The sequence below is a fragment of the Rhipicephalus microplus genome, chromosome X (genome assembly GCF_043290135.1).
Source record: "Rhipicephalus microplus isolate Deutch F79 chromosome X, USDA_Rmic, whole genome shotgun sequence".
Classification (NCBI taxonomy): domain Eukaryota; kingdom Metazoa; phylum Arthropoda; class Arachnida; order Ixodida; family Ixodidae; genus Rhipicephalus; species Rhipicephalus microplus.
In genome coordinates this window covers 78,124,975-78,137,489 of record NC_134710.1, presented here as the reverse complement: position 1 = coordinate 78,137,489, position 12,515 = coordinate 78,124,975, and positions in this window count along the sequence as shown.

Here is a 12,515-nt window from a genome sequence, read left to right as displayed (position 1 = left end):
TTCTCCACGTATAACGAACCATCCAGAATGTTTGCAGTTCGCTTCCAGCACCGGATTGAGATAATAGTAATTATAACAATTGAACAGCGGTCTACTGGGACACAGGTTGTGTGTAACAAAAACAGACGATGATTTGTTGAGGGAAGAAGAGTAAGCATGACGTAGTACTCTACTTAGTAGACTAATACATCACGCTTTCTTGTTACTGGATTGTTGTCTGTTTAAGAAAATTATGGTCAAGTATGAGGAGCGGTGATGAAGATGGGCAGTACAGGGCTCATAATGCGCCGTTACGTGTTGTCTTAAGGCCAGAGATGAAATTGGGTATAGTGATATATTTATATAATGATATAGGTTCAGCTAGGAGTTCAAGTTGCCGATACTAAAAGTCCCCAAACAGGCCTCAAAAAGATGACAAGCTCTTTCGCTTAGTCGCTAAATTTGCGATAATAAAGTAGAAGCGTGCAACGAATCTATTCTATGCTGCTGTTTCATGGGGTACGCCGTGTGGCTTCTACTGGTGCACTCGTGTTTTACTTACAGATGCCCAACTTTTATTTGAGGGTCAGCATCTCTATATCTCTCTTTACTTACTTTACTGACAGCACGTTTCTATATATAAAGTGAAATGTTCAATGAAGAGGTTTCATGTGATTAATTTTCCAACACAATTTTTTCATTGCATATTCAGAGTAAATTCCAGTCCACAAAAAATCTTCAGAACATATTGCACTTGAAGCCACAAAAAGAAAGCATGTATGCATGCGACTACACAAAATGATAATGATGCTTGAGCCATGATACGTAATTTCTTCTGTAACCCACTGGGTGCAGCCTTTACGTATTCAGGGACTGTCAAAAAAAGGTACAGAAAAAATATGAACCGCAGAAAAAAAGTGCGTTGCAAAGGCTACACAATATAGGTAAGCGTTCTTGGTTTCCTGTCAGAGTTGTGTGTGCATGTGGCCAATTTAAAGGACAATGGGAGAAGGTAGAGATAGCTTGATAAAAAATAAAATGCACGTTTCATACGATGTGCCATGAAGTTTATACAGTATGCATTGACACGAAATGAAAGTGGACCAGTACTGTGAGCTTCATACGTGGCGTGCATTATGAAGTTCGGCCAACAGAAATTGGTATTCACGAGTGTGCCGCGGAATGGCATGGGTCTCCCCGGGGACGGTCAGGCGCTGCAGGAATAACGGGCCTATTCGATTACCATGAGGCTGACAAAAGGACGTTGGACCTGTTCAGCCACGTCCTGTCTTGCTCACACTCGGGATCCACGCGGGTGCCGTACAAGTGATCGAGCCAGTGTTGCTTGAGCAAAACTTTCTCTACCATACAGAGCCCGCAACGTTGGGCTTCAAGGTAAGTAAGCCGAATAAGCCGTTTAATTTACCGCATCACCCTGGGCCGATCTGTGAAGAAGAGCAGTATGAAAAAACTAAAAAATCGCACATTTCAGCGAGGGTGAAGGATCTAGCTTATGCACCGCAAACTTGCTGCACGGTACGAGTTGTCATAAGTATCGGGATAAGATCACAAGTATTCGGTGAGGTCGTCATAAGTATCGGGATTAGAGGAAAGGAACAGAAATTCCCCCCGGTGGATGTGGGAATTCTCATTCATGACTTAAAAGTAAGTAAAGAAGTTGTAAACTAGCGTGTAACAAAAAAGTAAGCATGAAAGAAGCTTAGTTATATAACTGCGTAAGGCAATCTTAATAAGGTGGCAGAATAGAATTTTCGTAGCTCCAACAAGCAACGAAAATTCTGGTCAAGGGAGAAGGGGATCACAATTTTCATTGATTGTTCCATCAAGCATCTTCGACTACGGGCTACAGGTCAGGTGAAAGTGAAAAGAATCACCACCATATAGCCCGAGCTGTTCTTATTGCACGCTTACGGCCACTCTTTTCTCGCCATCATAAATTTAGTCACCCATCCCAGAGTTGCTGGGCTGGACGTGCCGATATGTGACATATATGACTCTGAACGCGCTTGTGAGAGTAACACAGAGTGAATTCTCACTTGAGTGAACATCAAGGAACCCAAATACAGAGTTCACTTAACTGAAAGTTCAATAAACTGAACATTCACTGGATGCGGAACAGCATTGGGGACAGCAGAAATTAAGTCAAACGTATGAAATGTAATTTTTTTTGAATAAGAATTCGGTAAGCTTCATTTGGACTGGACGTATAGAAACAACCCCTATACATAGCCTTCATAGACTAAGAGAAGGCGTTTGACTCAGTTGAGACATCAGCAGTAATGCAGGCACTACAAAATAAGGGCATCGAAGAACCCACCAAACTGGAAGAAATCGACAGTGGATCCACAGCCACTGTAGTTCTCCATAAAAAAACGACAAAATCTGAATAAATAAGGGTGTAAGGCAAGTTCACATGATCTCTCTAATGCTACTATTCATCGCGTGTTTAGAGGATATTTTTACGGACCCTAGATTGGGAAGAGTTAGGAATAACCCCCGAATGCAGAGATGTTACTTGGCCGCGCCTTCGACTTGACTTGAGCAAGTCGGCGCGAAGCAAGCAGCGGACTTGAAAACGCTCAAGTCGGCCTTCGCGTTTCATAGATGCTCAGGCTGTCTTGCTTGGTCAAGTCAAGAACGTGCTTCAATACAGAAACACGTTGCTCGCCTGGTAACAAGGCTAATAATGAAGTTGTTCGCGTAAGGCATGCATTACACTGAAAAAAGACCCTACGTTCTAAAATAACTATAAAAACGAAGGGCCACAAACATAATCTTGCCATTTTACGGCTAACGAGCAGCACGTGGTGCCTGCCACCACAGCGATGCCCAGTGTTGCTTCTGTAAAGCGTTCGTTGCCCGCTGAATTTAGTGGCCACCCAAATGCGGTGCGTTTCTCCACGGTTGCTTGTTTGGAGGCAAAACAAGCATCGCGTTGGGTTCTTTCGTCGCTTTTTTTTTTCTCGATCGAACACCATGGCATGTATTTGTGCTGACCTGGCTCACGAGGTGACGCGATTTCCACGGTATTTGCCTTTCTGTTCGCCTGTGTGCATGCCTGTAATGGGCTAGGTCGCAGTTATGAAAAAAAAAAACAAGTTCTGGGAACAAATGTGATTCGTATCCTTTTGTTGAGCTTGGTAAACAAAAGAAAAAGCGGGGGTCAGGACATTGCCCTCAGCAGAATTCTGTCTCGCGGAGTGCAGTAATGCATCGCTGCATCATGGTGACGCGGATAAAAAAAAAAAAAACCCGTGATAGGGGCACCTCTTTTTTTATGTGTGTGTAATTTTACGTAGCGTTGTGCTACAAACGATGCCTTTCTGAGCGAGAAACAGTGCCCTAGACGGGACGAAAGGATAGACGAGGCACACGGACACAGAACAGAGTCAATTTTTTTTTTACCGAAAGAAACGGAAAATATCGTCGTGTTATAGAAAAACAGAAATAGCCCTTGTGGTTACGGAACACTTCGGCGTTGTCGACACCGGGGCTATTAATACGCACGTGTGTGTAGTCGACACAACCTGTAACGCAAGGGAACTCAGCCACTTCATAACAGTCCGCCGGCTGCGGAAACCGCACCAGCATCGCGTACAGGTGCTTTGCGATGAGTAGCGTAACTTTTCCGACTGCACGGCACACTGTCGACTACGGAATGCGGACGAAATTTCCGGTGACTGGCTGGAATGTGCCAGCGCTGTAAAACCTGAGAGCCATCAGTAGCTGTAACACTGGATGCACGGGCTGTCTTCGGTTGTCCCCACTTTCATGGAGCGGCAACATAACGAGCAGCTGCCCCACGGCGTTCTTCATGAATCTGTACCTAGCGTGAAATTGTTGCTCGTCGTACAACTCCATCGGATTTCCTTGGTCACGTAAAGCGGTTCCAAGAATCTTCGGCAGAAAGTGCGCCTCAAAAAATGCTACGCTTATGGCAAGGCAAGCAAACTCAAAAGCGGCCCCCTTTCACGCGACGTCCATTCGAGAGGTGGCCATGTTGGAATAACACGTCAAGTCGCTTTCAAGCAAGCCCCGCAGCTGACTTGAAACTTGTCCTGACTTCGACCGAGCCAAGTCGCCTTCAAGTCATCCGCAAGTTCGAGAACGATTTATGGCGACCGGCAAGACGGTCTTGAGTCAACAACGAGTCAAGTACGAGTCAAGTAACATCTCTGCATTCGGGGGTAAGAGTTCAGGGAAAGTATCTTAGTAACCTGCGATTCGCTGATGACGATGCCTTAATGAGTAACTACGGGGATGAATTACAGCTAATGATTACTGAACTGGGCACGGAAATCAGAAGAGTAAGTTTGAAATAAGTATGCAGAAAAATAAAGTAATGTGCAACAGTCTCAGCGGAAAAGAGCACTGCGATAGGGGCAGAGACGCTGCAAGTTGTAAAGGAATATGTCTACATATGGCAAGTAGTAACAGCGCAGCCGAACCATAAGAGTGAAATAACTAGAATATTAAGGATGGGGTGGATGACATTCGGCAAACATTGTCAAATCATGAATGGTAGTGTGTCGCTAACCCGCAAGCGGAAAGTATATGACAGCTGCATTTTGCCAGTACTTACCTACGGAGAAGAAACCTGGAGGCTTACAAAAAGGGTTCAGCTTAAAATCAGGACAACGCAGTGAGTGGTGGGAAAGAAAATGAGAGGTGTAACCTTAAGAAATGAGAATAGAGCAGCGTGGGTCAGGGAGTGGGGTTAAGAATATTATAGTTGAATTCAAGAAGGAGAAATGGACATGGGCCGGGCAGCCTAACCGCTGGTCTTTAATGGTAACTGACTGGATTCCCAAAGAAGGCGAATGGGTTAGGGGGAAAAAGAAAATTAGGTGGGCCGATGAGATTAAAAAGTTGGCAGGTATAACGTGTCAGCAGAAAACACAAGACCGGGTTAATTGGCGGATCATGACGAAGGCCTTTGCCCTGCAGTGGGCGTAGTTAGGTTGATGATGATATTGATGGACTGGAGCTTTTAAAGAGCAAGAAGCAAAAACGCTGTCCAGAGAGCCTACGTATCTGTGCACGGACTCTGATTCAGTTTGTTGCTGTAACACGAATTCTCGCAACCATCTAATGTATTCTACAGCCTCGTCTACAGCGTTTGAATCAATCTGCCTCAGCCATTATAACTTCGTCGTCGTGCTCTTATTTTTTTTTTTCATTTTCAGGTGAACATAGCAAACAATTTTAAAATCTGACAGCTCTGCGCATGGTACTGAAGCGCACGTTGCTCAATTTAGACTTCCGCACGGCCACTTTGCCACGTTGGCGCTGCGTGCACTGGCGATGTTGCACCACCGACAATATATGGGTCATTTGTGGGTAAAGCGCATTGGCTACGCCAGTGCTACTGAGCACAAAACTTCATCGAATTGCACTAAAAATGAACACGGGTCCGCAGAGAAAGGTCGCTCAACCTATAAATCCACTGTTAATAGGTTACATTAACTGAAATGTTTTAGTTTGGACTGCATAGACAAGGCACCAGGGATTATTGAAAAGTTCATTATTTTGAAATATTCATTAAACCGACGTTCGCACTAGTTAGATTTCACTCCCATATGGCATGGTGGATATTCCATGCAATTGCATCACCGCCGAAGCTATCGGGTGGCATATGTTTGCCAGGATCTATGATGGGGACTTTTCTCTTGTTTCAAGGAGCAAGCTATTCGAAAAAAAAAAGTGCGATTGTCCTACGCTGTCAAAACTCAGGTTGGTTTCGACGTCCTCGGTGTATATGATTGCAAAGGTGATTGTGTGCAATGAATACTTTCCAAAGTGCGTGCTCAAGCAAGGCTTTGATTACCTTGATTAGACAGTGAATGTCCTGTTTGATCGGTTATATTTCGCGTGACCCAAGTGTGTACCCGAGTAAGCACGCCTCAGTTTCAACTCCTGAGCAGATATGTTTTGCGTATGTCTGATTTTCTGCCCTTTCAATTGTTAGTCAACGCTTGTGCTGCGTGTTTGCTTTTTCTTATGTCGAAGCTCACGAATCCAGTGGCCGTATAACGAACTGCTATTCCGTGTTCCTTTTTCCGTTTTGGCCCCCATTGGCGCTCCCTGATTGGTTGTTCAACCTGTCAGTCATGTGACGAGTCAGAAGCACAAGTTGTGATGCGTTAAAAGTTCAAGTGCGCGCTCATTATGCAAAAAATAAATGCTCTCTGATTGGTCGTTCAACCTGTCTATCAAGTGACGATTCGGCAGCCAAAAGTAAGGTTACGTCAAAATGACAAGTATACGCTTATTATGGAAAAATAAACGGAATCATTTCCGTGCTACGTCGGAAGAGCCAGCGAGTGGGCCCGCCGCAAACGGAATAGGAAAAATGGCGGTGCCGGCTGAGCCAGCGACCTTCGCTGTAACATTTAGCTATACATGAACGTAGTCTACAACAAGCGCTGGAGGCATGTTGAGGTCGCATTTGACATGCCAGACGAACAGTTTGGGCGTCACGTTCGACTGAGCAGAGCACCGGTGTTGTGATTTTGCGACGATGTCGCCATGGACTCGTGGGCTGCGCTCTCGGTGGAGCGGCAAAGGTGTTCGCATGCTCTCGTCGCATGTCGGATGCTACCGGTGCACAACTTCGCACCTGTGGCTTAGCTGCTCGGTATGGTCAAGTGATGCGCTATGTCATGAAAACCTCATCCTAGGAGCCATGTTTTGCATAATACGGGGTCAATTTCAGGCTAGTCAAGTACCACGGATTTAGTTGTTTGTATCCTAGGGTCAACGATCCTCAAGATATCACTTTCATTTTAGCAGTATTTACAACACAATTCATATTTCTGCAGGTGACGATGGCTACCCCCTCGAGCATTGGCTTGTGTTCCTGCCGAAAGGTCGTCCTTACAAGGGTAGCGCAGAAGTCAAGTACAACTCTGCACATGCTTCACTGCGTTCCAAAGTGGAGCATTGTACTGCCCGGGCTACTGAGGAGCCGTTTTAGCGGCGTTCGGCGGCATTCTACCCTCCACTACTCACCGGAACGTTCTTCCAGTATTGTTGCTGCATGTGCAGTGTTGCACAACCTTTGTTTCGAAGGTGACATAGGCTTTGATAGTCTCAGTGATGACAGTGGTGACGAGAATGGTGAGCACGGCAGATCTCTCAATGATAATCTCCAACCTCGATATAGACAGAAAAAGTCAGCACACTGAGTGTACTTGCGTGGGCAAGCTGTCCGCAACTGTGTTATCAGCTTGTTTGGCACGACAAGGCAGCAACACCTGCAGTACCAAAGAAAAATGCCTAGGGGGCTGCACCACCTGCAGCCGCAAGCGTAGTGTTAAAATATTTGTGTTGCATTGCATGAGCTTGATCATCCGTGGTTCTTTATTATACACCTAATATGAAGTAAACCGATGTTTCTGAATTTACCCCTCAGGTGCTTTCGCAACCACTGTTGTCAGCAGTAATGGGACACACGTCCACAAGTCTAGTAGTATGACATCTTATGTGCTCAGCTGCCATGGTGTTTCGAGAAACTTAGCAAGGAATTATGAAGCAGCAACAGAGTCTAGCCCACTCACTGGGAAGAAATCATTTTGGTAAAGTTTTTTGTAATTAAAATTATTGCGTGCGTTCTATGAGCTGAAACCACGATATGATTACGAGGCACACTTCACTTCAGGTCTTTGGAAAAATCGAACACATCAGGTTTTTTTTTATGTGCATGTACTTGCTACGCAGGCCTCTTGAATTCTACCTCCATCAAAGTACGACCTCAGCAACTTTGATCATGCCCGTGTGATCCGGGTCCACAATCAAGCACTGTAACCACAGTGCACCAGTATCATTTTTGTCACTGCAGTCACCGACAATTGCAGTCGGTGACTGCAGTGACAATTGTTATCCTGCAGTCACCGACAATTGTTACCGTCGTCTGCATCACGCCTGCGCACTGTATTCTTACTTCCTGTCTACGCAACGCACACCAACTACACTCAGTGACCTTCTGTGGCACATCCACCATACTGTTACTTTGAAATGGGACAACCCGTAGTGAAACAGATAGTCTAGCATTTCAAGTACATTTTGCTCATTTGTAAATGCTGAAGTAATGTGAAAGAATAAGTATGCAATTTTTTTTCAGGTCAGAACTTTGTAAAAAAATTAATTTATTCATGCACATACCAATGCTCAGATGACATACACTTTCTGTAAATAAATGCACGTTGCGAAACCACAGTGTCATGTTTTCAAAGCATACATTTATTACATTGCACACATTACAAGAAACATCATGCTGAATGAACGCTGTGTCAAATGGGTATTTAATACTAGAACGCCATATGTATACATGATGCCAGGCTTGTCTGATGAAATGAAGCCACGTGATATCTGTTGTGTGTATCATTTCAGAAGGCTGACTAGCACACGTAAAAGTAATGTGTGAAGGTGCCCTCACATAACCGTGAAAAAGTGGATAATTGAACACTGTTATGCACTATACTTGTCGTATTGAAAGCTGACTTGCAAGTTAAACAACACAAAAGAAAGAATAGTTAAAAGGGAAAAAAAGATGATGCCCATGGTCGTTACTGTGGTGGTGACAGCAAAGGCTGAGGAGTTCCACACACAACGACAGCCAGGTTAGCCGAACGCAAGCCCCTCACTTCATCGACAAGCTCCAGATGACGTAGACAAATCACGTGATGTATTTCCGACTCTGTAATGCAAAAATATACCGGAAACACAAGTGATGCTCCACCTATTCGAGTCGGACTGGCAGCGAAATGTGGTATTTGTGATTGATTTGGAAAAGAAAGTTCTCAAGAAAGAAAAAGGCAACTTTTTTTTGCCCAACCACAAGAAGTCAGATTGGCTTCACTTGGCTTCTTCCGAACCTCGGCACAAGCACCTCAATGTAGCATTGTTAAGTATGACCTTGCACTTCAGCCTCGTCTACATAGTAAAATGATTGCAGAACTTCTTAGGTGTACAGCATGAGTCCATAAGCGTGTGCTTCATCAATTTATCAGTAGCAGCAGTAAACACAGCAAAGTTGTAGGGACTACATAACCTATGTCGTTAGGATGTTGCACCAATTTTCGTACACCAATGAAGTTTTTTGTTTGTCCCATTAAAAAGTATGCCACACCTGTCAAACGCGGGCATTATTTCAATTATTACATCATTTCACTCAGCAGTCATCAAGAGAAGCCATAACGTTTAATTGTTGTCCAGTAATCATGCAAAAGTTTTCTGCCTAGCTAATTCAGAGACACAACACAATAGTAGCAGTGTTTGAATTGCAGGCTGCAATGTGTGACATGCATTGCAATGACCACTGCAAATATGATTTTTTGGTTCAGTGATCACCACCAATTTTATGCCAAAATTATTGTCCGTTTCTTTACACTTTGAATATGTATGTAAGAGGCTGGGGCTTTGACAATGTTCTACTCTGTGTAGCAACAGTGGTCAATCTTTGTTATCTGTCTTTACCGTGCATTAGTTTGCTGTCTGTCTACTAATTATCTTTTCATGTCAATAATGCAAGCGAAATAAATAATCAAGTGATTTCTGAGGCACGCTAAGTAGGCACATCGTACTTGTCTCTTGGATCGACCTCCTGGATAACCAAATTGTACTCAGAATATACCAATTAGCTAATTAAACTCCACTCCAAAAACACAGTGCATCGAACATGATGGCAACTGTACGCAGTGCTGCCCAGTCAACAGCACTCGTAACTTGCCAACGAAGTCGTAGCCCTTCTGCTCGATAAGCACAAAAAACAGGCCCGCCGCTGCTTGGAAAGCCTACCGAGTGGCTTCGTAAATGTTTTCTCCTTTTTTCTTCCCATTTCTCGCCACAACGCTGTAAAAAAACAATGGGAGGCATATATCATACAACTCACTAGCCGGCTAAAACAATTATGCTCATCAAATCTAATCGTTAAATCATCGCAAATGAAACACCGTGGCCTGCAGATAAACGTAAATATCTTACGCAACAACTTTCTTCTGCGAGAGTTCAATTAAGCAAAAATGTACGTAAAATGCAGAGGGTAAATACATGAATGCGCACTTCCGCGTTATGCATCGTGCGCTGTAACGACGCTAGCCCACGCGAGATCGTTCCTTAAATGAAAAAAAAAGTGTTGCTTACCTGTTAGTAGAAGACAAAAGTGCAGGTTTCTCCGGTTTATACTTTGTTGTTTGTTACCTGTAAGAACAAAACCGAAGTAAATATATCGCGATCGCAGTAGGTTTGGCTTTGTTTACTCACCTTACGACAAGAAGTTCATGACTTATCCTTGTTTTTAGCAGCTTGTCATATCCTTCAGAGACGAAAATACTCCCCAGCATTCGCGATTACATTCTGTTCGCAGAGTTATTGCCACATAACATAAAACGCAGCTCTCAGAGACAACCAGCTGTTTTTTACACACAGCGGCCAATATGTGACTTTGATTGGATGCGAAAACGACTAACATGTGACTTCAACTCTCAAAACACAAAAGTTTATAATTTACTTTTAGCAATACACTTCATTCATATCAGCACTAGAAACCTATAAATCAAATTTCTTTTAATTAACTTGGGAGGGTTTTTTTTGTTACATGCTTGCGAATAAAATAAATATAATATACGACCCCTTTACAGTTCTCAGCCAGAAAGTCGCTAGGGCCCTTAAATTTTCCTCTTCTATATACCCATAAAAAACTAGAAATTTTTCCACTTGCTTAAAAAACAGATTGAATATACGGCCCCTTTGCAACGTTTTGCCAGAAAGTCGCTGAAGTCCTTAAAGTGTTCTCCTCAAAATACCCAGAAATTACAAGGGATTTCTACAGATTTCTACGTGAGGGTAAGCCAACTGCCGCACTTGTCTTGCTTACACACCATGGGCGGCCACAAGCGTTCTTCAAAGGCCAAATTCAAAAAACGTAGAAGCTTTCGGCGTGGGCGGTGCCTCAAGCGTTACGTAACAGCGAGAACGGAATACGGAATACGGAATAGAAATACGTTATACGGCCACATATTTTTCATAAAGTGAGGAATCCATGCCAATAAGCTCATTTTTCAGTCATTCTGTGGCATCGAGTTATTTATGTTTCGTCGGGCCACTCGCAAGTATCCTACAATGAGTGAAATGGACTGTTTGAGCCTCGTGGCCCGAAAAATAAAAGACCAACAAGCAAGGTGAAATAGTTTTTCAAGATCTTAGATTGACATATTAAGGAGTAAACACTAGCTCCTACTCTTTCTTAACTGTTATTGTGTATTACCTGTATTAATATCTGTTACTTTTTACGCGAGTCCCCAGTTTCGTGTACGTGCACACTATTGCTAAGTTCTGCTGAATACAATGCGGAGCTACCTAGCTGATCTATGCCTAATTGAAACGTTGTGCTAGTGCAACTGACTAAATGAAAAAATCTTTCTGACTGTCTTCCTTCATTATTGTGTAGTATTTGCGCCAATTATACGTTTCTAGCCATGCAGTTCAGCGTGCGTTGCAATGGCGCCACTGATGTGCTCCGGTGGTAGGTCTTGTATCTCGATGGTTAACAGCTTATTATAGCACATGTGCTCACAAAAGTTAGGCTAAGACAGTGTGCCATCGTGTAGTAAGCAGCGAACGAATCACTGGTCTAATTCAATTGTAGTGACCCACAACTTCGCGGAAATTCGATGGTATAGGTGCGCTCATCAGCATTGTCATGAAGCTGCCCTATCGCATAATAGCGCGTCAGGCACATCGCCTAAAATCGCACGCTATGGCACATACACGTCGGGAAAGATCTGAATTATCTCCTAATTCGTATGGCATGCACGTGTGGTTTAATACTGTGTCAGCGGAGAAAAAAAAAGTCAGCTGATATTGTGCAAACTTGAACCCGTGGGGAGCAAAGCTTGCGCAAAAAGTATGTATTCGAAAGTGGAAATGAAAGTTCCATTTTCATGTTCAAGACGCTGGCTGCATTGCCGTGAGAGTTGGGCGTAATATAATGAACAGTTTCTTGCATATGGCCTCACGGGTATTGCTTATATATTTGATTTGTGCAGACGAAGTTTCAAATGCATCTTGCAAGCAGGCGCGCCATGCAGCTCAACTGAACGTGATAACTGTATTGCGGGGTAAAAATAAGAACGTAAAAAAAAAGCTGGTTGAAAAAGCTCTAGAGTCTTGATCTTCTTTAACGCGTATAGAACATGCGGTCGAGGAAATGAACTAACATGCCGAAAAAAAAAAGAAGGACGTGCTTCTTGCGGTTGTGCCATACCGCTGACGGCAGCAGTAAGATCGGCATGGAAGGGAGAAGCTCAGGGTGACTAGGCTCCAGCTTTCCCCTGTGTCTCACTCTAAGATGGGGCTCAGGTCACGTTCGATGAAAATCGACCTTCAGAATGTAAGCTGGTCAGTACCGCTATAGCGACGAGCGTTGATTTTCTGCTTTATCGGCCCCTCGCTGAAACCTTGGAGAACACGCAACTTCACGAGCGTGCCATTCACAACCGGAACGGCGCTTGCTT